This window comes from Podarcis raffonei, chromosome 12 (assembly GCF_027172205.1).
Source record: "Podarcis raffonei isolate rPodRaf1 chromosome 12, rPodRaf1.pri, whole genome shotgun sequence".
In the NCBI taxonomy this organism is placed as follows: Eukaryota; Metazoa; Chordata; class Lepidosauria; order Squamata; family Lacertidae; genus Podarcis; species Podarcis raffonei.
The window spans coordinates 15,265,393-15,291,554 of record NC_070613.1 but is presented as its reverse complement, the minus strand read 5'-3'; the positions used below and the strand labels follow the sequence as shown (position 1 = coordinate 15,291,554).

At 42.9% G+C, this 26,162-nt stretch overlaps 1 protein-coding gene across 4 annotated transcripts in view; it reads left to right on the top strand.

Moving 5' to 3' along the window:
• The window catches only part of ADARB2 (adenosine deaminase RNA specific B2 (inactive)), a 370,623-nt gene that overhangs the window by 46,445 nt on the left and 298,016 nt on the right, over window positions 1–26,162 (top strand). The gene's annotated exons all lie outside the window — the stretch shown is intronic.

Sequence of the window (26,162 nt, the reverse complement as noted above, 5' to 3'; positions counted from 1 at the left end):
CACATATTATATATATATATATATATATATATATATATATATATATATATATACCTTAAATAGATTTATGCATTATGTATTAAATTTATTTATGTATGTCTATTTAAGACACACACACACACACATATATACCTTAGGTAAAGGTACCCCTGCCCATACGGGCCAGTCGTGTCCGACTCTAGGGTTGTGCGCCCATCTCACTTAAGAGGCCGGTGGCCAGTGCTGTCCGGAGACACTTCCAGGTCACGTGGCCAGCGTGACAAAGCTGCTCTGGCGAGCCAGCACCAGCGCAGCACACGGAAACGCCGTTTACCTTCCCGCTATAAAGCGGTACCTATTTATCTACTTGCACTTAAGGGTGCTTTCAAACTGCTAGGTGGGCAGGAGCTGGGACCAAAAGACGGGAGCTCACCCCGCCGCAGGGATTCGAACCACTGACCATGCGATCGGCAAGCCCTAGGCACTGTGGTTTTACCCACAGCGCCACCCGCGTCCCTTATATATATATACCTTAGACATACATAAATAAATTACATACTCCACTCTACATGGAGTACAGTATATGCACACACTGCCCTTTTTAACAGCTGTGCTGTGGAGGTTTGCAATGCAGATTAAGACCAAACAACAGCAGTACAGTATAGGCAATCGACGCAGGACACAGATGGCTCTGTGGTCTAAACCACCGAGCCTCTTGGGCTTGCCGATTGGAAGGTCAGTGGTTCAAATCCCCGCAACAGAGTGATCTCCCATTGCTCTGTCCCAGCTCCTGCCAACCTAGCAGTTCAAATGCATGCCAGTTCAAGCAGATAAATAGGTACCACTGTAGCGGGAAGGTAAATGACATTTCCCTGCGATTTGGTTTCCGTCATGGTGTTCCGTTGCACCAGAAGCGATTAGTCATGCTGACCACATAAACCCAGAAAGCTGTCTGTGGACAAACGCCGGCTCCCTAGGCCAGAAAGCAAAATGAGCACCACACCCCATAGTCACCTTCGACTGGACTTAACCATCCAGGGGTCCTTTACCTTTACCTTTTTTACCTATATGCAATGAAACAATTAAAATGGCAGAGTGTGAGCTTCATTTCCTTTATATCCTTCCAATACTTTAATACATTTTAATTATCTGAGAGAAAAAAACATGCCTCAACTTGACATCTTAAGGAACAACACTGGGCAGCAGGAAAACCACTTTCGGGAGTGGGGCTGGGGGAGGTCCACAGCCAGGGTCCCACAGATGGCAGCAGCCATTCGCATGATCTCCGAAGGGGGTGGCAACACTCCTAAGAAGGGCCTTAATGGAAGATTTTGATGTTCAGGGAGGTTGATATGGGCATGAAATGTGAGCTGAAGTGCCAGAAGATCCATGTGAGAAGGACCAGGGAGTCCATGTTTCCTCCTCCTAGCAATTGCTGTTGTAGGAGGATCTGGCATTTTAAGATTCCCAGTCCGGGGTCATGACACTCCACTTTCCTTGTTCTGTACAGCCATTCCTCAGCACTACCTTCATGTACTGACCATGAGGATAGAAGCAGAACCTCCATCACCACACGCCCCATTCACACAGTAAATCTAACTCTTAAGTTTCTTCTAAGTTTAATGAACACTCCTAGGACTGTTGTAGTTATCATCACTAGTTCGAAAGAATCCTTGTGAGAGGAGTGTTAAATTACATAAACCCACTGGCATCAAATGGTGCTGAAAATCTGTTAATTCAACAGTCTCACACTTTTTATTGTTTATCCCTTCTGGCAGTATTTAAACTTTAAAATGAAACGCCCCAAAATCTAAGATGGCAGCATTTTTAATCGATTAATCAGACTAATCAATTTAAACCTTTTTTAAAAAAAATAATAATACCCCGATTAAATTGTTCCAGGTTTGCAAACATTCAATGAAGATCGGGCTATAAATACTGTAAGTAAATAATAATTAATTCCCAGTTGGTGCCTCCTGGGTACCCATCCCCTCTTTAAAAAAAAATAGAACAAATAAACAATTATAATCTATATGCAAAATTCTATGCACATTAAGGCAGCAGTCCTATACACACTTTCCTTAGACTAATCCCACTGAGCTCCAATGGGAACAGAAGCACAGGGCCCATCTGCACTATACATTTGAAGCAATACTGTACCCCTTTAAACCGTCTTGGCTTCTCCCCAAGTAATCCTGGGAAATAAGGGTACTAAGAATTATTAGGATGCCCCCTATTCTTCTCACAGAGCTAGTTTTCAGAATGGTTTAACAATCAGTCTCTCTTCACATAGGATTGGGCTCCATGATTTCTTAAGTCTGTTTGACACTGCTTTAAAATAACCAGCAAATAAAAATAATTCCTCTTGCTTCAGGACTTAGGAAGCTGCCTTATCCTGAGTCAGATCATTCATTCATCTAGCTCAGTACTGCTATTTACTTACTTACATTTACACCCCACTCTATTCTGGAATTCAAGGAAGTATAAATAAGGTTCCCATCCAGACACTGGCCCCAGACCCAGACATGCTTAGTTTCCTCAAGGTTACTGCAGCATGTGCCTTCATACTCAGGGACCTCAAACTAAGCTCTAGGACTCTTGTCTGGCCCCTCACATCCAGAAATCATCTTCTCAGCAGTCTTCTATATAGATCAATCTCACCAAATTTTCTTCCATTTCAATTTTCAAGCAAAAAAAAGTGTTGTTGTTTTTTTGAGGGAATGGGAATCTTCTCCCCAATCTTTGATCATTGATAATGCCCGCTATGTTGAACCTGCATGCTTCCATTATTCTCCCCTACCTGTTACTTATGTGCCATTTTTCATAATGCCTTATAGAACGATGCTAGCTAATCAAGGATGGTTAGCTGATCAGACTTGGCTATCCATTGATATTGCCAAGAGCCCGTCAATTGAATTGGGAATGAGGGCAATGCTTTATGTTTTTAAAAAACTTGTGGGATGGGCAAGGATGTCTTTCAGCGCAGATGAAAACATTTGCAAAATGTTCAGTTGGCGAAGCTATGTAGCCTGCTGAAAGTGTAGCGGCACTAGAGAGTTCTTTTATCTACTTCTCTCCATAAATCTTTGTAGCTATTCTTCCAGCCCATTATCCTTGTGTTTGTTACTGTACTTCACGCAGTGTTTTAAAAAAATACTTTGGTACTGAGGGTGATGTTTTGTGGATTCTTCTCACCCATTTACCTGCCTCGAAATCTCCTTCCTCCTCTCTCCTGCTGGCTTATAAAAATAATTTCTTACAAAGTCGCTTACTCCTGCTCCAAACTTTTATTGCAATAGACACTGACCTTTGAAACCACCAAGCCTACAGGGGTCTACATTATAGGCTTAGATCCCTGGGTGCCCCTTAGCTGTCATAATGAAGGAAGTTTACTGTGGGAAAGTGAATGGAGCAAGCATGTTTTGAAGCATATGGTAATTATCTGCTATCTGTGCAAAAGATATAAAGTGTTGTTTACCGGTTGTGAAAAGAGCATCTGAGAAGGGAATCCCTGGAGAAGTTGGGAAGGGAGATTTGGCACACTGTCTGCTCTTCAGATGGCTGGTAATAGACCCTATAAATTTGGAATATGCTGTTGTTAATCAGCAGAGATTGGAGACGGTTGGCTCATAATGTTTCAGTTTAAAGGGGCAGGTGATTGTCTGTGCCAAGCAGGGTTTTTTTCCCCATAACTGTAATTGAATTATGCAAATGGTAATTGCTACGGGGGGGGGGTGTAAATGTGGGAAAGTATGATGTTAACTCTTTGACGTCAGCCCAGTGCATTTAATAAAGAAGAAGGGAAATTCCTGCAGACAGAGCTGTAAAATTGGACTTGTAAAAAAATGAAAAATATAACTAGACCATTAAAGGGAACTTTCCAAAATGATGGGGCCCACTTATTTAATCTTTCTGAATGAGCGTAATTCAGGCGGAAGTGTTTTCCATTTGCTTGCGCCACTCATGCAATCTGCTTCTGAAAACTTTCGCCTCCCAAAAAGGGGGAAGAATTGTGTCGCTCTCATAAGGGGGAGCCGCACAGCAATGTGAAAATTTCACAAACATTTAATCCAGGGCATTAAATTATTCAGAAAAATTGCCAAGCCTCATTTGAACAAATCTCCTTTAAACCACTTTAGCATCTTAATACCAAGAAAATGAGTTGTGAAATTCTGGCGGCACTATTACCAGCAGCTACAGTTCAGGGGTTGTCTAGTCCTTCCCCCGCCCCCCAAAAAAAATTCTCCTGTGCAGTATGCAAATGATTCAGCTCGTAGCTGTTGAAAATCCATTCAGTGGCAAAATTGTTCTTCTTTAGGGCTCCCCCAAAGAGAAATTTAATTTATCCATATATATGTCTCTACTGTGCATATTTTCATTTAGGTTGTTTTTTAGTGTGTGTGTGTGTGTGTGTGTGTGTGTCTGTGTGTGTGTGATGGTTTCAGCAATGAGATGTACAACACCCTTTCCATTCAATGACAGGTAGTTAAAGAGGAAATGGGTACCAACATTGTTACCACTCTTTTATATGTATGCCATTGGGTAGTCCAGTCTCCGCACATATTCTTCACATAGCGCATAGTTGAACTATGGAATTTGCTCCCACGAGAGGTGGTAATGGCCACCGATCTGGAAGACCTTAAAAGAGGTTTAGGCAAATTCATGAAGGATAAGGCTATGCTGTACCTCCACCGTCAGGGGGCTGTATGCCTCTGAATAGCAGCTGCTGTAAATCAAAACTGGGGAGAGCACTGTTGCAGTTGAGTCCAAGATGGCCTTTGACACGATCCGTTCAGAAGGACTGAATGCTAAACCGTATCTTCCTTTGTACAAAGGAGTGTGGTCCTGGCTTTGTCTGCGTTTGGAGCCTAAATATTAATGGATCTTTTGTGTACTGCTTTTAAATAACTTTATTAATGCTGTGTGAGAGTGTGACGGGCAAGCTTTCCAAAGCTTCCTTCAGATTATCTCAAAAATTACCCAAGCTGCTCTGAAATAATTAAATAATAATAATAATTAATCCCAAGTTGGTTTGAGGTCTCGGGGTAAATTATCCCCTACACTCAGACACACACACACACCCCCTCAAAAGAAGCAGGAGCCTCTTTCTACCTGCCACAATACATGCTCAGTGCACTCCTCATTCTGCACTTCTGACACCATGTTGGGTCCTGTAGAGGAATGAGGAATATCTTAAGAAGAATTTTGGGACCTATAACACAAACTTGTGCATCAACTTTTAGGCCCTTGGAAGTCCTCAAATTACCAACTTCTTAATTCCAAGGGTACAGCCCTGAATTACAACCTCCATCATTACTGTAGGTTCAGCATCTACAAGGGGGAAGCATCTTACTATAGATCCAAATTTGTCCCCCATCTCTACCTAGAGGGGCAGTGAGCTATTGCCCACTGGAGGACTTCAAGCAGAGGCTGAACAGCCATCTCTTAGGGATGCTCAAAGCTCACTTTATTGAGCAGTGGGTTAAATGGGATGGTCTACAAAGCCCTGTCCGTCTCTATGGTTCGTAATATCCATTCTTCACTATCACCACACAGTGACTCATTCTCCTTCCCCCACCCTCCCACCTTCCTATCCATCCTTTCTATCCAGCCCTGGCAGAACTAATTCACCCACTGGTGTGTGTGTGTGTGTGTGTGTGTGTGTGTGTGTTAACAAAGGCAGAATTGATTTGCATGCTGAGAAAGTAGAGCACCCTTCAGCATGTGCACGGTTAACTTGCCATTTCATCTCAAGCAAGCAGATATGCCCATCTTTGCAAGGAGATGCCAGCTCATTTGCAGAGCAGAGCAAACAGTTTGATTTATGAGCTAAATGGGGGGTTTCCGATTTTGGATGGGGGAGCTAAGCAGCTAGATTAAGGCTGTTTGTATGTTTGTTTGTTTTGCAGCATCCATAGTCTCAGCCTCCCACAGTAGCTCATGGTGACTCACAGTTGTTGTTAAAACGCGCATACAAAGATGGACACAGTAAAACGGATTTAAAACTCCAATTAAGTCATACAGAAACTGGCTTCAGGATTTCTCTCTCCACGTCCTTATGCCTATTGGCCCAACTCCACTAGCAAAAACCCTGTATATTAAATAGAAATGTGATCTAATGAAAGAAAAGTATACTTAGATCAAGCAGGACCCAAAGTATGGGCAGATCAGGCCGGGATCAGAGAGGGCTGCTTTCTGAACTCCAGTAGAATGAAGTCCAACTGACAGAAAGCTTCTCAAGAGGTCCAGGGTCGTCTTCCAGAATGCCATCTGTGCAGTGACAACAAAGCATTCTACAGTCTGTAGCAGACCCTCCAAGTGTCCCTATTTTCCAGGGGCAGCTGCAGATTTACAGAAGCCATCCTGGCTTCTGATTTGATCCCGGAATGTCCCACATTTCCTTAGGACATCCCTATTTTCATCAGAGAAACGTTGGAGGGTATGGAGTTATGCGACACCACCACCCCACCCTCAAGCCAAGGAGATAACTTCATAACCTTTAGAAGACATCTGAAGGCAGCCCTGTATAGGGAAGTTTTTAATGTTTGGTGTTTTAAATATTCTGTTGGAAGCCACTCAGAGTGGCTGGGGCAACCCAGTCCAATGGGCAGGGTGTAAATAATAAAATTATTATTATGGAATTGTTGTTGTTGTTTAGTCGCTTAGTCGTGTCCAACTCTTTGTGACCCCATGGACCAGAGCACGCCAGGCACTCCTGTCTTGGACATCCAATAGGATATCCCTGTTTTCATCAGAGAACTATTGGAGGGTATGCTATAGTAGTGAGCAGGCTGAAAGACATTAATGGATTGGACAAGCAATCTGGTATTTTAGTTTTTTGGTTTTTGCTTGCTTGCTTTCTTGATTGATTTGTCACATTTATATTCTAACTTTCCTCCAAGGAGCTCAAGGTGTGGCATACATGGTTCTCCTCCTCCCCATTTTATCCTCAAAACAACGCTGTGAGGTAGGTTAGGCTGAGAGACTGTGACTGGACCAAGGACACCGAGTGAGTTTCATGGCTCAGCAAGGATTTGAACCATGGCCTCCCAGGTCCTAGTCCAGGCATAGGCAAACTCAGCCCTCCAGATGTTTTGGGACTACAACTCCCATCATCCCTAGCTAACAGAACCAGTGGTCAGAGATGATGGGAATTGTAGTCCCAAAACATCGGGAGGGACGAGTTTGCCTATGCTTGTCCTAGTCCAATGTTGTAACCACTATAACACTGCTGACCCTCCCTTATTGCATGGCATCATGTAAGAGGAAGAATGTAGACCTGTGATCCTCAGCCCTTGCCAATGCCTTCATTGTGTTCATGCTTTGCAAATGAAATGCACCTGAAATAATCTAGGGGACTATCAAGAGAAGCGATGGCCCATAATCCTCTATTTTACAGAAATCTGGTGGAAAAAGGAAATACCTGGTAGAATGATGCATAACTAGGGATTCCTGCTTTTACAAGCATCAGTGACAATAAGCTAGACTTCAGGAGCACATTAGGACAAACGCATTCCTTCTTTTCCCCAGACCAAAGAATTCCATGCACTGTATAACACAAAGTAGCTCAGGACGAGCTTTCTTAAATAAGGCTATTGAGCATGGCCAGAATATTAAGCTATCAAAATTCTCATAATGTATATTTTTTTTAATGCCTTAGGACTGTCGGTCTTGCAACCACTTCCTCCAGATTAGGCTCATTTTACTTTGATGGTGTTACTTCAAAGTCTAGTTTTGAGGACTAAAACCTTGGCCCATAAAAGTAAATGACTCACAAAGCAGAGATCATCAAATGAGCCCCTGGCCCGATGGGTAATAAGAGCATCACATTCTACCAGGTCAGTGATCCACTCACTTGGGAGTTTCTCTGTAGGCCTTTGAGGGGAGAAAAATTAACGTACTTCGTAAGGACAGTCTTGGGCAATAACTTGGAGGTTAATTGCTCTGTAACTATAAATTTATGCAAGTGGTGATCACTGTGCTTTAGGGGTACATGTGACATTATCATAAAGATGCAGGCTAGGGATGAAATCCTACCTGCCCTCACCCATGCATAAACCCTATTCAGTGCAGTGAGACTTACTTCTGAGTAGACAGAGTTAGGCTTGTGCTGTTATTATATAGGAACCTAAAATTGACTGCTACCTGATGCCTGGGGTGACATTTTCAACCATTGATTGAGCTGCCATGCTTTTTATATCTTCCGGTCACAAGACGACTAGACTCTGGGAATAATACCCTTTTCTACCAAACCGATCTGCCATTTCTGCTCATAGCAACTGCACTGTTGAGCAGTTGCCCATTTCACAGGTCAATTGTGGTTTTAGTGGCATAGGAATGAGCCGCAGCAAAGCCCCCTCTCATTGTCTCCTTCTCTGGCGTGGCCATAAAAGGACAAGAAGCTTCTGCTTCCATTTTAGGTTACGGCAACTGCAGATTAGTGTTATGTATAAATCCTAGTATATGTCTTGCTTACAGCTATGGTTAGTGAAATAAAAAGCTTCATAAATGGTGCTTGATTCCACTATAGTTAAGGTATACCACAGCTTGTCTGGTTTTGGACATCACAATGAGTCCAAAATGGAAGTGAAAGCTTCTGAATTGCTTCTTGCAAGCCTGCTGGGGGAGTAAAGGAAGCACATGAGCCTGGGACTCATTGGGGTTTATCCTCATATGCTAGACCATGGTGTGAGCAAAGTCATTAACTAGCCCTTTCACTCAGCACATAGAATGTTTGTGAACATTCCCTGTCACCACAGAAAATGAGCCAGTTTTGTTAGGGGTCTAACAACAGGGTTGTCACTAGAGCAGGCATAGGCAAACTTGGCCCTCCAGATGTTTTGGGACTACAACTCCCATCATTCCTGACCACTGGTCTTGTTAGCTAGGGATGATGGAAGTTGTAGTCCCAAAACATCATGAGGGCCAAGTTAGCCTATGCCTGTGCTAGAGACTCTCTTCTTTTAATACCTGCGTGGTAGGTAAAAATTCAGTCAGTCCAGCTACATCCGTGCACCTCCATACTATCACATTTATTATTACATCTATTCATGTAATACCAAGAAATATCAAGTCTCCCTTTCCCATCTGTGCTCATTTCATCACCATCAACTAGTTTTGCTTCTAGTTGGATTATGCTCTACTAATGGGGTTACTTTGAAGATTAATCAAGTGCTGACCAGAGAAAGCTTTCTGCAGTCCCGTCTGCAAATTTAATCACACTTGGCTGGAAGTAAGTTTCATTGACTTCAAAGAGATTTACTTCTGAGTAAATGTGCCAAGGGTAAGACTGCATGTCTAGGGAAAGAACAGTAAATATCTCTCTGGTGTTGGTTAAAGAGAGCGTTGCCGGTGTTTACAGCTAGTTAAATCTGTTGGGTGGGAAGAATGTGATTTTGTTCTGCTACAGTCCATGTATCTTTTTATTTATAAATAAATAAATAAATAAATAAATAAATAAATAAATGTGGTCTCATTGTCAAGGTTTGCACACAGATGTGGGACATTAACATAGTGGATAATTGGATATTGCAAATGAATTACCCAAATGCAAGTGACTAATGGGATAATATCCCCAGCTGACGGCGTCTACACTCCTCCATCTTTCAGAGGAGAATAAAAGTAGTTAGAAGTGCACAGCACTCTCTTGAATGGGGCTGCTCTTTTTTCTCAGTGGTTCTCTGTAGATTGTAATTAAATGCATGGTCTGGTGTGCATATTTATACATACACACCCCACACCTACAGAGTTTACCTACATTAAATTATACCGTATATAGCAAACTGACAGTTCGGTCCCAACACTAGTGAATCATATATGGGTATTATGGTGTTCTCCTTTTTTTAAAAATGGTGTTGCTGTTCAAAATTATACAGTGAATTAGGCTGGTAGACCTTTAACTTTATGCCTTCAGGGAACAATCTGTGCCTGATCTTGTCTGCCTTGATATATTGTCATGTTGCAAAGGATTTCTTGGACGTACAGTATGCTCAGCTCACAACTGCCTATGGCTGTTGAGACACAGTCTTGTCCCATGCGAACTGGGTACACATTCAAATGCAACCAGCGCTCCCACTCAGCACTACAGTGCAGGGGGAAGCAAAGAGTGGCTCGAATTGGAGGTCAGTGTCCTGCCAGATAGAGAACTCAAACTCAGGTTTTGGTTTCTGCTGGATTATTTAATGCAGAAGTCTGAGCAATGCATAGGCGAGGCAAGGACAAAGCAGGCAAATTGTGTGGTTAAGTGCAAGCTGAGAGGTTGACTCAGCAAGATACCTGTCCCCTGCCTCTTCCTTTAAAAGAGTGGGGTGGGCACTGTCCTATTTTCCCAAATGTGTGCCAACTATCTGCCTTGTAACAGGGAAGAATGTCAGTCCACACTGAGATATTAGAACTTGGATGCGCAGTTCAGCAATATCTATTCAGCAGCTACGCCAGGGACAGCTCTCCTTGGGCTATCTAAATGTTGCTGAGATCCAGCTACCAACATCCCTGACCATTGGTTATGTTGGCTCGGGCCGATGGGTAATGAAGTCTGCAGAGCTCAACTCCTGACCCATGCAAACAGTACACACATGAATTGCACCCCCATTCTAGCTCTCTAGAAATCAGTCTGCAAACTGGGTGTGCATTTTATATCCTCCAAGAATGTGCAACTGTCTCTCTTTTCTGATCCCAAGCCTGCAGCCTGCTTATCTATCTTTTCCTTATCACCAAAAAGTATGGAGATCTTATGAAGTGTGTATGGCTTGAGACATTAATTGATTACTTAATGTGGCTTAATCAGTTCATTAATCTCAGTTTTGAAATGTTCAGACTTAGCCAGCAGCTGGGAAGCACTTTGCATTCTGGGAACTGAAATAGCAGAGCAGGGTGCCCAAGTTCTATGGGGGGGTTTCTCAGGTTTTTTCCCCTGACCTGGGACCACAGCATGAAGCAGAAATAGACCTTCCACCAACCCATCACACATCCAATGCAGAGCGAGTCTGTTTAAAATCAGGCCTGTGCAAAATAAGGGAGAGCCAGTTGCATCAGCAACCAAGGCAGCATTGTGTGGCGAGTTCCCGCCTCCCCCATAGAAATAAAGACACAGGACACCATTATTTAGGTTAATGGGCTAAAATTAGGCCACAACTTTATTGGTTACAGGTGATGGGCTGTATTGGCTTAAGCATTGGTCCTATCGACTATCTGGCTTCAGCCTGCTTGCTTGAAGACCGGGAAGGGTTAACACCAGCAGGGGGAGTCCTGCTGATGCACATGAACTAGGCACTCCCCCGGGGTCACTGCTCAGGGGCGTGCCTTGGGCCCTGGCCTCCATAGGCTTCGGATGGCACCACGCCCCCCCCCCGGACTCCTTTACCGGACTACCCTTCATTAACCGGGGGAGGTGATGGCGCTCCTCCCCCCCATTCATCTACATAACAATACCCCTACCAATGCCTAACCACCACTCAAGCAAAGCTTGCCGCCAATACCCTTAAACCTGCAACCAATCCCTAATCCCTGCAGATATGTCAGCCAGCCAAACATCGTTTCCTTCACTGGAAAGATGAATGCCATCCTCGCGGTAGAGGGCCACCTTGCTGAATTGGATGTTGGGGTGGTCAATGACCCGTCCCCCCAGCGCTGCCGCAAGGTTCGGCTTCAGCCTGCATCCACCAAGAAATCTCCCTAATCCACTTTCCTGAGATCCTTTGTCTTGCTTCCAAGCTGGAACTTATTGCAAAATTAGTGCTGCTCATGGCCTGTAAGTTTTTCACAGCAACCACCTGACACCCGCATCAAAATCCCATCCCATGTTATTTTCCCGTTTGATCCAGATTTCTTGTTTCCATGGAAAATCTGAATTAAAAGATACCTGCAGAAATGATAAATCCTGAATAACTGGGAAACGGGGTATGGGATAGCATTTTTATGAGGATGAGCTCATGTGGAAATTGTTAAAAAAAGTGAAAGGATCAACCAGCACCAAATCCACACAAAAAAACCACTGCCATGCAGAAGTGCCCCAGTAGCACATCATGCGCACACTGCTCTATCCATGCTTGCTGTGGGGCCCAGTAGTGGTGGTTTTCAGGAACCTTGCCTGCCGCTCTTCTATCTTGGTAATTTTGAGGGAGGAAATTTGGTGGGGAAAGTGGCTACATAGCTGTGTGGTCCAAAACAGATGGATGCATTCCTGGCTATTGGAACCATTTAAGTGTAATGCTTGAAGTCCAGAAATCCACATTTTTAGATTCCACCCCATCACTAGACAGTACTGTATTTTGCCTTGTAAGCAGAACACCTTACTGAGGAGTCAGGCATCGTATAATGTTGGTGCCCTTTAGTAGTAGCAAATAATTCACAGTTATGGACTGTTGCCTCATGGGTAGCATTTTATATACAAATGTGTGCTGGTTGCATATATGTTGGGTGCAAAATTGGAAAGCTAATGTGGAGCACCTTTACTTCTTCAATCCTGAAAAAAATTTGGTCACTTGGGAGGCAAGATCTGAGTGTCTACCATTTTGAGCAACCCTGTAGTACAGACTGGCAACTTACTGTACAGAAGGAGGTCATAGATGTAAATACAAATGAGCATAAGAGATCTGTAAATAAAAGTTAGCCTGCGGATGAAATTATAGTTACCATCATTGCAGGCATAAAATTTTGAATAAAGTCCCAGAAACAGTAAATGGGAGTTAGAAACTTGGCAGAATCATTACTATAGAAAGAGCAGTTGAAGTTTCCCCGTGAAAAGAAAGTGGCCTTCCATTTGTTGAATACACTGATAGCAAACCTGCCTGGTTAGATTCATGAGAGGACGTTACAAACTGACATGTTTTAAACTGCCAGGGAGTCTCCAATTATTAATAAACATTCCACTGAGTATTTAGCTGCAGAAACTAAACTTACTTTTTAGCCCTGTTGAAAAATGCATAGTTTGCAGTACACTGCTTTCTAAATGCAGAATAACTTTTCTTGACACCTTATTATCAGCAGAATTAAGATGTTACCGTTTTGCTAAATGGCCTGATTTGAGATTGTGTGGGCTGTTGAAGGGAGCATCTGTGTCAGTGGGAAGCTTGGTTTGAGGCAAAGTTAGGTGTTTTTTTAAAAGGGAGGAAATGAGCAGTGTATTCTGGGATTTTATGACATCCATCAAATGGAATCATCTGTATGACTTCTCATCCCCATACAGGGTAGCAGTACTACAGAAACTTTTAATATCCCATCCCTAAATATGCAGCAGCAGCTATATGCACCCGGCTGTGTTGGGAGACCAAGGAACTACAGTCAGAGATGAAGTATGAGGTCTGCAGCTCTGGATTTGAAGGCCAAACATCTGGGTGGCAAGCAGCTTTGCCTAAGAAAGAATTACCCAGGCCAAGACTTTGTGGCATGAACTATACTATTACAGAGGCTGAACCCATAATTCTGACCATAACTCTGTATGTTTTGTTATGCTTAATAATAATAATAATACTTTTTTCAGAACCAGGGACGGAAGGATGTGTCCGTTTCTGTCAACTACACTCAAGAGTTCAGATAAATGTGAATTTTGAAGATGGCTGTGTTTCAGTTCCAATATTGTTTTGGAAAGTGCGAATTTGATAAATTTGGCTTTAGATGCAAACTTAATAAAATTTTCTCCCCATCTTATATCTGAGATTGACCTGCCTCATAGAGTTATTAGAAGGATCAAATGGAAGGTAGGAAGAAGTCACCTATGCTGCCTTGAGTTACTTGGGGGGGAAAGGAGAAATGAAATAAATTCTCTCAACTTTTCTCTTCTTAAAAAAAGTAAACAAAAAACCTTCTTTCCCTTTTCCATTTGAATAAAACTGATTGAAATTTGGTAGGGTTGCCAGCAGCCTTTGCTTAAGGAGCCAGACTTATGCAATGACCTGCCAGTTGGTCAATCCTGGCTCTCCTGGCATTCATTCACATCCACCTTTCTGGAGTGGTTTTTGATTCCTGAAAGTCTTGTTAGAATTTTTTGAAGACTTGTTCTGAAACATACAAACTTCCTCCTTGGTAGGAAAGTTATTTTATTGATTGATTGATTGATTGATTGATTGATTGTTGAATTTATATCGTTAGCAAAGTTGAGACGCTTTTGAAAAAAATAATTCCCAGAGTCACTTGCAAAGTCAGAGAGTCACTTGAATGTATTTTGTTAGGGGTAACTCTTTGAGTTTGTGAGCTCCTTCTCCTGGCTAGTGTGGATGTACCAGATGGACTTCCATGCTGCTACATTAATTTTAATGGGATAGCCTTGAAAGGCGGGCGGTTGCCTACGTCTGCCAAATTGTATGGGTTTCATATGCTTTAGAAGAAATATTAGGGCTTTAATTGAGGGTCAGGCAGGACGAGAGAGGAATAATCACTCTAGGGCATTGGGCAAGAGAAGGAGGAGGATGTGAAGTGGCAATGCAAGTGTCCACTAATATAAAATAGTTTTATATCTCCTTTTAACACAACACACATACAAAACTGCATTCTTTATGCTGACATCAGCTGCCTTGTGTTAGAAAGTACTAACCAGTTGCATCTTTTAAAAAATGAAAAAGAGAAGGGGTTTTAATTTCTAAAGCAAACATGCCAAACAGAAGCGTTTTTTATTTGGGAAAAGGAATTATCTGTGGGAATGAGTGTAGGTATGTTTGAACACTTTTAAGGGTTGTATGAAATGTATGCTTGTATATTTGTAATATATGTGTATTAATGCTGAATTATTTTAACAATAAAAACTTTAAAAGAAAAAAAGAAAAAAGAAGCATTTTTTATTTTCTTTTTAAACTGCATAAGCAGTATAGTTAACCATACAGAGCTATATCTCACAAAGTTCCCCTAAGACATAATCAAAGAACCCAAAAGATTCTATAGCAACCTGGACACTGATTGCTCCAATAAGCCATTCATAGCTCAATCTTAAATATATTTGCCCTGTACTGTAGTAGGTTCAGGCTGTAGTTATAAATAAACATGCCCAAGGATCATGGTGGTAAGTCTTATGATGCAGAAGTACATATTGGCTGCAATTCAGTACATCCTTTAATTTTTGTAAGGCATAGTGAAGATCTTAGAGCAGCTTCCTGGTGCATCGTGAGAGATGACCCTAGTATTTGGGGCTTTGACAAAAGTGCACCCATTAGTTCTTCCCAAGTCCTGAATACAAACAAGTAATTTCAGTTAAGGACTATGGTGTAACAGCTTTACACACAGTTTTTTTTCTAGCTCCAGTGTGGACATAATTGATTGTGCTTCCAAATGCTACGTATGCACACAGCAAAATAGACTCTTGTGCAGTGTTTTGGGGAAGATTCACCAAAAAGTTCAAATTCATTGTTAGACACATTCAGTATTAAACTACGCAAACAAAAACCAAAAACCTTGGTCTTTTGAGCTCATAGGTTTTACCAAGTTCATAATTCCCAGAGGACTAGATTTTTTTTGAAAATAACAACATATGGTCTAAAATTCAAGGGGAATCAACCCTGCGCTGGACCTTTAAAACTTCCCAGGTGATGATCATACGTGATGTTTGCTTAGTGGTGTCACTGAAGCTCATACCAGATTGTTTGGGTGACAAATTTGGCTACCTCCATAATGCTTGGATGTGTTCTGAACTGAATACCTATTCACAGGGAAGATATTCTCTGGTTCAGGATGCAAAATGTGATTCTGAGTACATGTGGTCACTACTTTAGAAGTTCAACGCCAGTTGCTATGCACATACACTCTCTAATCTTAACCCTGTACTCTCTGTGGATCTCTGTGAAGTGCATGAAAGGGCTATAGGATCAAGCATCCTTTTGTTCGATTCCCCGCTCCTCCACATGCAGCTGCTGGGTGACCTTGGGCTAGTCACACTTCTCTGAAGTCTCTCAGCCTCACTCACCTCACAGAGTGTTTGTTGTTGGGGAGGAAGGGAAAAGGAGATTGTTAGCCGCTTTGAGACTCCTTGGGGTTGTGATAAAGCGGAATATCAAATCCAAACTCTTCTTCTCTTCTTCTTCTCCAGAAATTGTTCAACTCTGAGCTCCCATCCTGCCTGACCATTGGCCATGATCTTCTATCTCTTCTCTCTTTGGGTCCATTCTCCCAGTTAGCATTTCACATTTGTTCCTTGTCTGGACCCCAAGCCCCTCTCTTCTTTCTCAGTGTGTTTGTTTTGGCATAGGTGGTAACTGAGTTTCCAAGTGGTGCAATAGGAAGGTGGGTGTGTGTGTGTTGGATTATCGGTGTGGAAATATCAATATTACAAGCATTCAAATTATTTATGAAGAACAGACAATATTTGTCTGGAACACTTTCCAAGAAAGTTCATAACTACAAATTGATTCCAAATTGAGACAAGCAGAGTTTGGTGCATGTGTGAGATTGTTACAGAGAGAGAACTTTTTATGCTCTTGTGTTGAATGCATATTAAGTTGTGGCCTTTTGGTAAAGGGTGATATCTGAATTTCAGTATCTTTTTTATTTTATTTTCCTGCATGGAAGTTAAGAAGTTGTGAAATAAAATGTAACTACGAGCTTGAATATATCTTCCTTCTTTGTCAATGCTGGGATTTCTATTCTGCAGTCTATTACGGCCGTATCATTAATATGTATTACATCAGTTCTGGACAAATCCTTCACCATTGCTTATCTCTTTAAGAAAAGACCTGTTGGCATATCCTTTTAAGTTCAGCAAAACCTACAGCCAGCCCACGGTCTTCTGCAAGCAATACAGATTTTAAGTCTGATTGGCAGGAGAAACCCTGGGGCTGCCCACTAAAGATGGTCATTATCCTTTTTATTAAACAGGTGTTGAAATGAATTGGTCTTTTTAATTGTAATGCAGATTTACAGTGCATTAGGCAATCCATTTTTCAATTTAGTGTACTGCCTCTGATAAATTAACAGATGTCGATTGATTCCCCCCCTCTTCCTCTCCCCCTCCCCTCCCCCGACTTTGGTCCCCATGTTTACACCTGACAGCCAGTGCTTTATAGTTGAGCAGTTATTTGAAGTTATAAACATTATAATTAGCAATTTTTTAATTAGGCTGACAATTAACAGGAGATTTGCAAAGCTGCTAATTTGACATGTCATACTCTCCGCAGTGTTTGTTAACCACCACTTGAGTGAATTCAATTGAATAGAACCAGTGGGGAGAAAATATTTGATCTCAAGTCAACCCTTTTCTCCCACTTGTGGGCGATGGTGTTGGGTTTTTGTTTTGGTTTTTTTGGCATTCGGGGGTGGAGGTGGGAAGAAAACTTTCATGAAATGTGATGAATTGACAAGGACCAACAACCCATCCTGCACTATCTTGAAAGTACAGTGAAGTGTGCCATAAGTAACATGCTTTAAAATATGTATGCCAGGAGAGTGTAAAACAACCCAGGGCTCCAGAGCCTCTCTTAGTGGTAACTCTGAAAGGCAAAATTCAGCAGAGAACAGGGGAATGTGACTGGTTCAGTGGTGCTGGGTGCAGAGCCTTGGAAGATAGCCACAACTATTATGTAGAATGGAAGGCAAGAGGCAGGGGGCGTCAAATTTCGGTGTCACACAGGGCACCGCTGAAATTTGAGACCCCAGGTGTGGGAGTCATAAAGCCATGGCAGAGAGCTTGTAATATTGCAGGGTGCCCCCTGACCTCGGCTGACCAGCACCTCTGTGCCTTACGATGTATTGGAATATATTGACCTTATATGGTGATGGGCGTAGCAAAAGCCATAACCGGATGAGGTAACGTGAGACATTGGCAGACCGGCCATGCAGGCTGAGGGGAACAAAGGATAATAAAAGTTACGGGAGAGAGAGAGAAGTCGAATGAGCTGCCCTCCATCCATGAAAATATTGCTGGCTCTCTGTGTCTTTATTTTATGCTAAACAAGCGCCATTTGTGACGGCTGGCTCCAACACCCAGGATCTGCATTCAGAATTGTGCGACTCAGAGCTCCCTGCCCAAGTTCACTACGAACCTAGCCTTAACCCTACCCTAGTTCAGACCCAGTTCATTATTGCTATTAATTACCCACCCTTCACCCCCAGGTCCTAGGGCAGGTTACAACATTAAAACACAATACAGTGGTACCTCAGGTTAAGTACTTAATTTGTTCCGGAGGTCTGTTCTTAACCTGAAACTGTTCTTAACCTGAAGCACCACTTTAGCTAATGGGGCCTCCTGCTGCCACTGTGCTGCCGGAGCATGATTCCTGTTCTCATCCTGAAGCAAAGTTCTTAACCCGAGGTACTATTTCTGGGTTAGCAGAGTCTGTAACCTGAAGCATATGTAACCCGAGGTACCACTGTATTAAAAACAGTTGAAAATAATTTGCAGTCATAAAAATAAGGGGGATCCTAAGAATATACACCTCAGGTGGTCAAAAGCCAATGTAAACAGGGACATGTTCAACATCACCAAAAGCTACACAATTAAAGTACCAGACCACACCTCAGTGGGGAAGGATGTCTGCAGCTTAGGGGCTCACCCCTCTCCTAGGCTGCCACCCCCCCAAGCTTCTGAGAGTGGGGGAGCTATCAAGAGGGCCCACTCTGCTGATTTCAGCACCTGAGACGGTCTGCCGGGAAGGAGCCGCTCTCATGGGCCATCTTTGCCATTGTTGCTTTCTTTTCTTGCCTATACAAGGCACTGGCTGCAGCTCTAATGGGGAAGCTTGACTGGGTGGCATGGAGTCACTAAACTTGTCTTACTGGGACAGAGAGAGCAGTGGGGAGGTCAGTGTAGTGCAAACATAGTGGCAGGGTCCATTCCGCTGGTGCATGTTAACCAAACCAGCCACCTTGCCACCTGTCTCCTCCCCCTCCTTCCTTTTGTTCATTTTCATTGCATTTTTAACCCAAGGCATTGCAAATGTGCTCCTGTAGGTGCTTAAAAAAACCCAACCCTCTTTTTATTCTCCAGGGAAATGGGTTGGAGCTTGTGGTATGTGTTTTAATATGTAGATGATGTTCCAAAATCTGGAATTCCTATCGGACGACAAATGAAACTGAGCCAGAGGGATATCAAAATGCTGAAACCATAACAGAGCAGAAAGGGGAGGATCTGCTCATCTTCACACTTAATTCTGGAGTCACAATGCAGTTTGTTTAGTAACACAGACCAGCTACAACTTTCTTTTCCTTTCTATCATAATGAAGACACATAAGTGCATCTTTACAAAGGCCCACTTAAGAGTAAATGTGGAATCGATAGCAAATGAGTTGTAATTCTGTGTGAGCATTAGCAAGTTGCTGTTTAAGGCTTTCAAGTCCAAAATAGGCCTAATTTGTTAGATGTTCCTGAGTTTCACCCAGTGCATATTTGAAGATCAAACCTCATTGGTCAGGGTTAGGATTTGAGCTTTTTTAAAAAATTAAAAGTTGATAGCGTGACAAATCAGAATCTGTGTTAGCAATCCTTGACTGCACCAAGGATCTTGCTCTGCATCGCTCAGCACAAATACGATAATGATGTGGTGGTCCATCTTTTTCTCTCTTTTTTCACTGAAAAATTAGTAGATTCTTTCCAAAGTGGGATGTTTCTGCATCTCTCAAAGGTCAACTTTATTCTTGGAGGCCTCAATATAGTCTCCAAATAACTTGTCCAGAGCAATCCAACCCCCTCAAGTATAGTCAGGTCCCCCCAAAAAGTTGGTGCTGCACTGGTGAAGCTTCAAGGTCTTCACAAGTATGGAGGACATGCAACTGGGTGCATTGGAGTCGTTGATTTGGGTTGTGTGTCATCCTGGGGGATGAATGTGATTCTTGCAAAATCTGTGGTTGCTGTGGCCCTTTCCCTTTTCAGAACAATCATGAAATGGCAATGTAGTAACACACACACACACACACACACACACAGTGGTACCTCGGGTTAAGAACTTAATTCGTTCTTGAGGTCTGTTCTTAACCTGAAACTGTTCTTAACCTGAAGCACCACTTTAGCTAATGGGGCCTCCTGCTGCCGCTGCACCACCGCTGCACAGTTTCTGTTCTCATCCTGAAGCAAAGTTCTTTACCCGAGGTACTATTTCTGGGTTAGCGGAGTCTGTAACCTGAAGCGTATGTAACCTGAAGTGTATGTAACCCAAGGTACCACTGTATATAACACACAACATCGTTGTTTCTTTACTTGGTATGGGAGGACTTCCAAAAGCTTGAGGTTGTGCATGTGAACATTTGAGATGGGGGGGGGGACGACCACAACTATTGTTCTCCTAGTGGCAACAAGATGCCTATGGGAACACTATAAGCAGGACTTTAGTGCACACCAGTGCTCTCCTGAGTTGTGCTGCTCAGCAACTGGGTTGTGTGTCATCCTGCCTCAGAAAACAAAGGAAGAACATCCAACTCTACAATTCTATTCTTCTATGTGGCCTCCTGTGCTGAAGACCACCACCCGTAGCTCGCTGCATCCTGATCTCACATTAGCTGTTGAATGGGTTCTGATGTTGTTGATTGCTATCCATGCCTTCTCACTGGGATTGGGAACATTATTTGTTGACACATGTATCCCACCCTTCCTCTGAGAAGCTCAGGGTAGCATATGTTAAGGTGCCCCATTTTATTTCCTGATGAAATTAGGCTGAGAGAAGGAGTGTTGACAGCTGAAGGTCAACTCAGCTTTGTGGCTGACTGGGGATTTGAACCCGGCTCTCCGCAGTCCAAGCCTAATATCACACTGACTGTTACCCCTAAAAGCTGACCCCAGAATCATAAAGAGAGAGAGAGAGAGAGAGAGAGAGAGAGAGAGAGAGAGAGCGCAGTAGCAGCACTGCCTACTAACCAATAGCCCGGAAAGGCATGTAAGCCACACTTTAATTGAGGGGAAACTGTTTATTTTGAGCTGTTTGTTTTAAGCGCAGGAGGATTCCTAATGGAGCCATCAGACCTCGCTCATTGGCTAATAGTTTAATTAGGCCCATCTGGTGGAGGCTGTGGAGAGAACTGTCCCAGCTCTGATATTGGCAGAGAGGTAATTTGTCATTCCTTGGCCCCGGTGACTGGCACGCCAACGTCCTCAAAGCCAAACAGAAGCTGCGCAATCTGTCTCACATGAGAATAGCTGAGAGCAATTGTGGAGGCATTCTGAGCCGTTCACCTTGGCGCACCTGAGGAGAAACGGCACACTTCCCGTTTTGTACCCTTGAGATAACCTCTGCGCAGAAGTCAGTTGCGAGTTTGTGAAAGTCAGGTCAATCTTGCCTTCGTCAGCCAAACTGTAATAATGAAAATCTTTTTTTTTCCAGAGAAGAAGAAAAGAAGGGCGGGGGGGGGGGAGAAAACCATTTAAATGGTAATAATGTCCTCTATCAGTGTCTTGTAGAATATCCTGGCTTCTCACTTTAGGTACCACAAAAGAGATTTGATGTAGCTCTGAGGAACCTTTCCTCAGTTTTTATGCTGTTGTTGACCAGTGAAGGCAAAATGGGTTGAGAATTTGCTGACACTGAGCAAGGTCATACCGTACATTTAAAGCACTCTTATACCACTTGACCAGTCATGGCTCTCTCCTGCCCCCACCATGAGTAGAATTTTATTCATAATTTTCTGTTACTTTTTTTTTTTACATTCAACCCATACTTCCCTTCCCTCCCTCTCCCATTGTTCATTTTACCGTAATTATCCATTACTACTGCATATTATAATTACTTCCTATCCCCCCCTTTCTCATTATATCATCACTTAATTTGCACTGCTGAATTTATTCTAACCCTGCTAATGTTTTAACCTGTTTACAATGGCTCTTCAAATATTCTACAAGCATTTTCCAATCTTCCAACCTTCCAACCCTGAAGACTCTTTCTTCCTGTTCCCTTATTCGATTAGTTAGGTTTGCTAATTCTACATATTCCATCAATTTTGTCTGCCACTCCCCCACCGTGAGTAGAATAGTGTAGTGGCAAAATACAGAAATGAAGGGTCCTTTCATGATAGTCTCAGCCATGCCCCTCACAGCCACACCCCTTAGAAGATTAGTCAATAATCTTGTAATTAGGCAATAAAAATAATTGGGCAGCAATCACTGCAGATCTCCATGTATTGACTGTTTTCTACACATGCACATGGGCAGATTTGGGGTGCTCCAATATCTTCTTTCAGAGGGCGTTAAGTTACATTTTCCTTGAAGTTCCATTGTACATATCAAAACTTACACATCATTCTCTTGAAACCAAAGCACCTTGTGTTTGGGGTGTGCTTCTCCAGATTGACCCTAGGAGCCAATCCTCAATGGCTAACTCACCTTCTTTCACTCTGATTGGCTCCAATCAGCACAAAGGGTGGGAAGACTCAGTGACTAAAAGGCTCCCCTTTCATGCTGAGTGGGTGGCTTGAGGTCTCTGGGGACATGGACCCTGCCACAGAAATAGTGATAGGTCTTCTGCCCATGACCCTGGACCACTACATTTCTGTTCTCTCCCCTAAAGAATCCTGGGAACTGTATGCTCAGTATTGTAGCTCTGTGAGGAGTCTCCTAACAATTCTCAGCACTCTTAACAAGCTGCAGTTCCTAGGATTCCTTAGGAGAAGTGGTGGAAGTGTGCTTCATATGTATGGTGTAGATGTGACCCAAGTCTGTGGTTTGTTCAATGTCTGGAGAAGCGAGTGCCTGGAAATTCTGTGTATGCCGATTTGGCGTCTATGATGAAAGACAAGTGGCATATAAATGTAATAACAGAAACACCTGTATCTTCATGACAACAGAGAGCTGCCTATGTTCAGTCTTCATTTTTCTGAAATCGCAATGGTTGCCTTCAGAATATTCCTGTGAACCTCCTTTTGGGAGGCTTAGTTAAGCATTTTGATAGCTAGGCTTCGGGAATCTTGCTTGAGTGCATAAAACATTTTATGTCTGTTTATCCTGCAGTGTGTGTATGTATGTGTATATATATATATATAAGACACCATTTCTTCTTTGGTTCACGCTAATATGACCATCTCCCCCCCCCCTTTCCCCCCCTAAAAATGAAACTCCCTAAAGGAGCTAACTTGTCAAATATTTCATCAACTTTTTTTTAAAGGCACATAATGTGGATGCTGACTATACTGAAAGCAAGCACAAATCCCAGCCAATGCAAACGTAGCGTTTTCCACTACAAATGACACTTAGTGAGTATGAGTGGCCCCAGGGGAAAGATCGCAAGCCTTAAAAAAAAAAAACAGAAAGAAAGAAAGAGATAGTCAATAAATCATGGCCTTTTAGAGATGTCATCTACCTATCCTATAAAAGTAGGTAGAGTCATTGAATATTTGCAGGGATATATTGATGCACAGGGATATAGGAAGCTGGCTTACACCGAGTCAGAGCAACGGTCCATCTCAGCAGTGGCTGGTGCCCATCAGGTCTGATGGGGCAGAATTCAGGTAGCCCAAACAGTAGGCAGAGCCCAAGTCAGTGGAGCAAACTAATTCCAGTTTTGTCCCCATTTTCCGGCTGCTGAGTTCTGTAAGGGGCAACACATAGACTACAGAAGAGGAAGCTGAGAAGTAATGCTGTCCCCTTCCTTGGACTGGCTGTAAGTAAGAAAGTGGCTGGGGCTGGATGAGGGCAGACTGGAGTTAGTGGAGCAGTTCTCTATTTGCCCAAATGGACCAGCACAAATGTATGGTGAGTGAACCATACATTTAAAGCACATTCCCCACCACCATCACCAAAGAATCCCAGGAACCATAGCTTAAGGGTGCAAGGAATTGTAGCTCTGTGATGGGTAAACTGCAGTTCCCAGGATTATTGGGAATGTATGGCATCTACTCGGACAAAGCACAGTCATACCTTGGTTTTCAAACAACTTAGTTCTCGGACATTTTGGCTCCCGAACGCCGCAAACCCAGAAGTGAGTGTTCCGGTTTGCAAACTATTTTTGGAAGCCAAACATCCAACAGGGCTTCCACAGCTTCTGATTGGCTGCAGGAGCTTCCTGCAGCCAATCAGAAGCTGCGCTTTGGTTTCTGAGCGGTTTGGAAGTTGAACAGACTTCCAGAACGGATTCCGTTCAACTTCTGAGGTACGACTGTAATGGCATTTCCTTCTAATTATGAGTGGTAGATTTGGCTGTTAGAGTGCAAGGTATAAATACTACAATGCCACAAAAAGCACTTATATGCAGGTAATCGTGCATAGATGAGTAAAAATAAGACTGCCAGTATCAGAATGCCTTTATAGAAATCTAAAGTGCAGTCTGATTTTGAATAGTCTGTGATTTTTTTCACATCTCAAGAAAGGCATTGTAAGAGCTGGGAAAGGTGTGGAGAATGGCAACAAAAATTATCTGAATGTATTCAGAGCTTTTTAGTTTAGGACAAATGGTGGCTGGAGGCGTGAGAAGGGGCTTTTGAATATTATGGCATCATCCAGTGCAGCTAACTCAACAGGTGATTCAACATAGAAAAAACAATAATTAAGAACTAATTAAACATTGTTAGGAGTAAATATACATATGGAATCTATTAAAACCATACAAATAATGACAAAATAAAAATCAGCACAGCACCAGTCCTTCTATTAAAAGCAGCCAGTTCCCAAAAGTCTGTTGGAACAAGAAAGTCTTCACCTGCCAGCAGGAGGACAGCAAGGAGGGAGCCAGTCTAGTTTCTCTAGGGAGAGAGTTCCAAAGTCTGGGGGCAGCCACTAATAAGTCCCTCTCCTGCATCCCACCTATGAGGGTGGCAGATTTATATGAGGGAATTGTGGGGGAAATCTGCAGCCAAAATGACAACTTATGTTTACTGTACAAGCGTATAAATGGGTTAAGACTCAGAGAGCAGAATTCCTAGAGAAGACACCTCTGTGATGTCATTTCCCATGAATTTATGTGGCAGGAAACTGAGAAAAGGATTTTAATCCTTAGCATTTCCTCCTTGCCCCAGATCACTCTCTCTTTTGTTTGTGTGCTGATGGAGATGGACTTGTCATTTACTCTCTCCTGAGAGCAAATGCCATCTTAGTAATTTTAGTATGTAGAAAGTAACTGCCTTGTATTCTTCACCGTACAGTGGTACCTCGGTTTACGAACTTAATCCGTTCTGGAAGTCCGTTCTTAAACCGAAACCGTTCTTAAACCAAGGTGCACTTTCCCTAATGAGGCCTCCCACTGCTTCCACCATTTGGATTCCATTCTTAAACCAAGGTAAAGTTCGCAAACCAGGACACTACTTCTGGTTTTGCAGACTTCATAAACCGAATAATTCGTAAACAGGGTTGTTCTTAAACCGAGGTACTACTGTAGTTTGCCGAATCCTGGCAAGACTTACATATGAGTAATTTTTATATTTTCTTAGGCTTACTACACAGTTTGTTTCCTGATTATTTTTGTAGGAGGGAAAAAGGATGGACCCAGCCTGGTGGGGCTGTCTGGATAAGTGTATTTAAGGCTAAGCAACCTAGTCTCCAGTTTCCATTTTAATTCTGCAAAGCAGTTGTAATATTTTAACAAAGGCTAAAGTTCTAAACCTCACTCACATGAGACTGGGGAAATAAATTCAGTTTAATATATCATCCCCTACTTATCAAAATCCATCCAATAGGGATACCATTTTTCTAGATAGCTTGGACCTAAGCCATGTACTGTGTTCACTAGCTTTTACTCACAGTAAAGGTAAAGGTAAAGGGACCCCTGACCATTAGGTCCAGTCGTGGCCGACTCTGGGGTTGCGGCGCTCATCTCACTTTATTGGCCGAGGGAGCCGGCTTACAGCTTCCGGGTCATGTGGCCAGCATGACTAAGCCGCTTCTGGCGAACCAGAGCAGCGCACGGAAACGCCATTTACCTTCCTGCCAGAGCGGTACCTATTTATCTACTTGCACTTTGATGTGCTTTCGAACTGCTAGGTTGGCAGGGACCGAGCAACGGGAGCTCACCCCATCATGGGGATTCAAACCGCCGACCTTCTGATCAGCAAGTCCTAGGCTCTGTGGTTTAACCCACAGCACCACCCGCATACTCACAGTAGACCCACTGAAATTACTGGACCTATGCTAGCCATTCTTTGTGTTTAGAGGTGGCATGCCTCTGAATTTCAGCTGCTAGAGATGGGTGGGAACAGTGACCTCCACTGCTTGCTTGTAGACTTCATAGAAGCATCTGTCTGCTTATTGTTGGTAATGGGACTCTGGCCTTAGGTGGACTTTGGGTCTGGTTTTCATTGGCTGAGAGGCAAATGTTCAACTAAAATTCTTTTAAGCTGCCAGAAATGTTTGGGGGTTT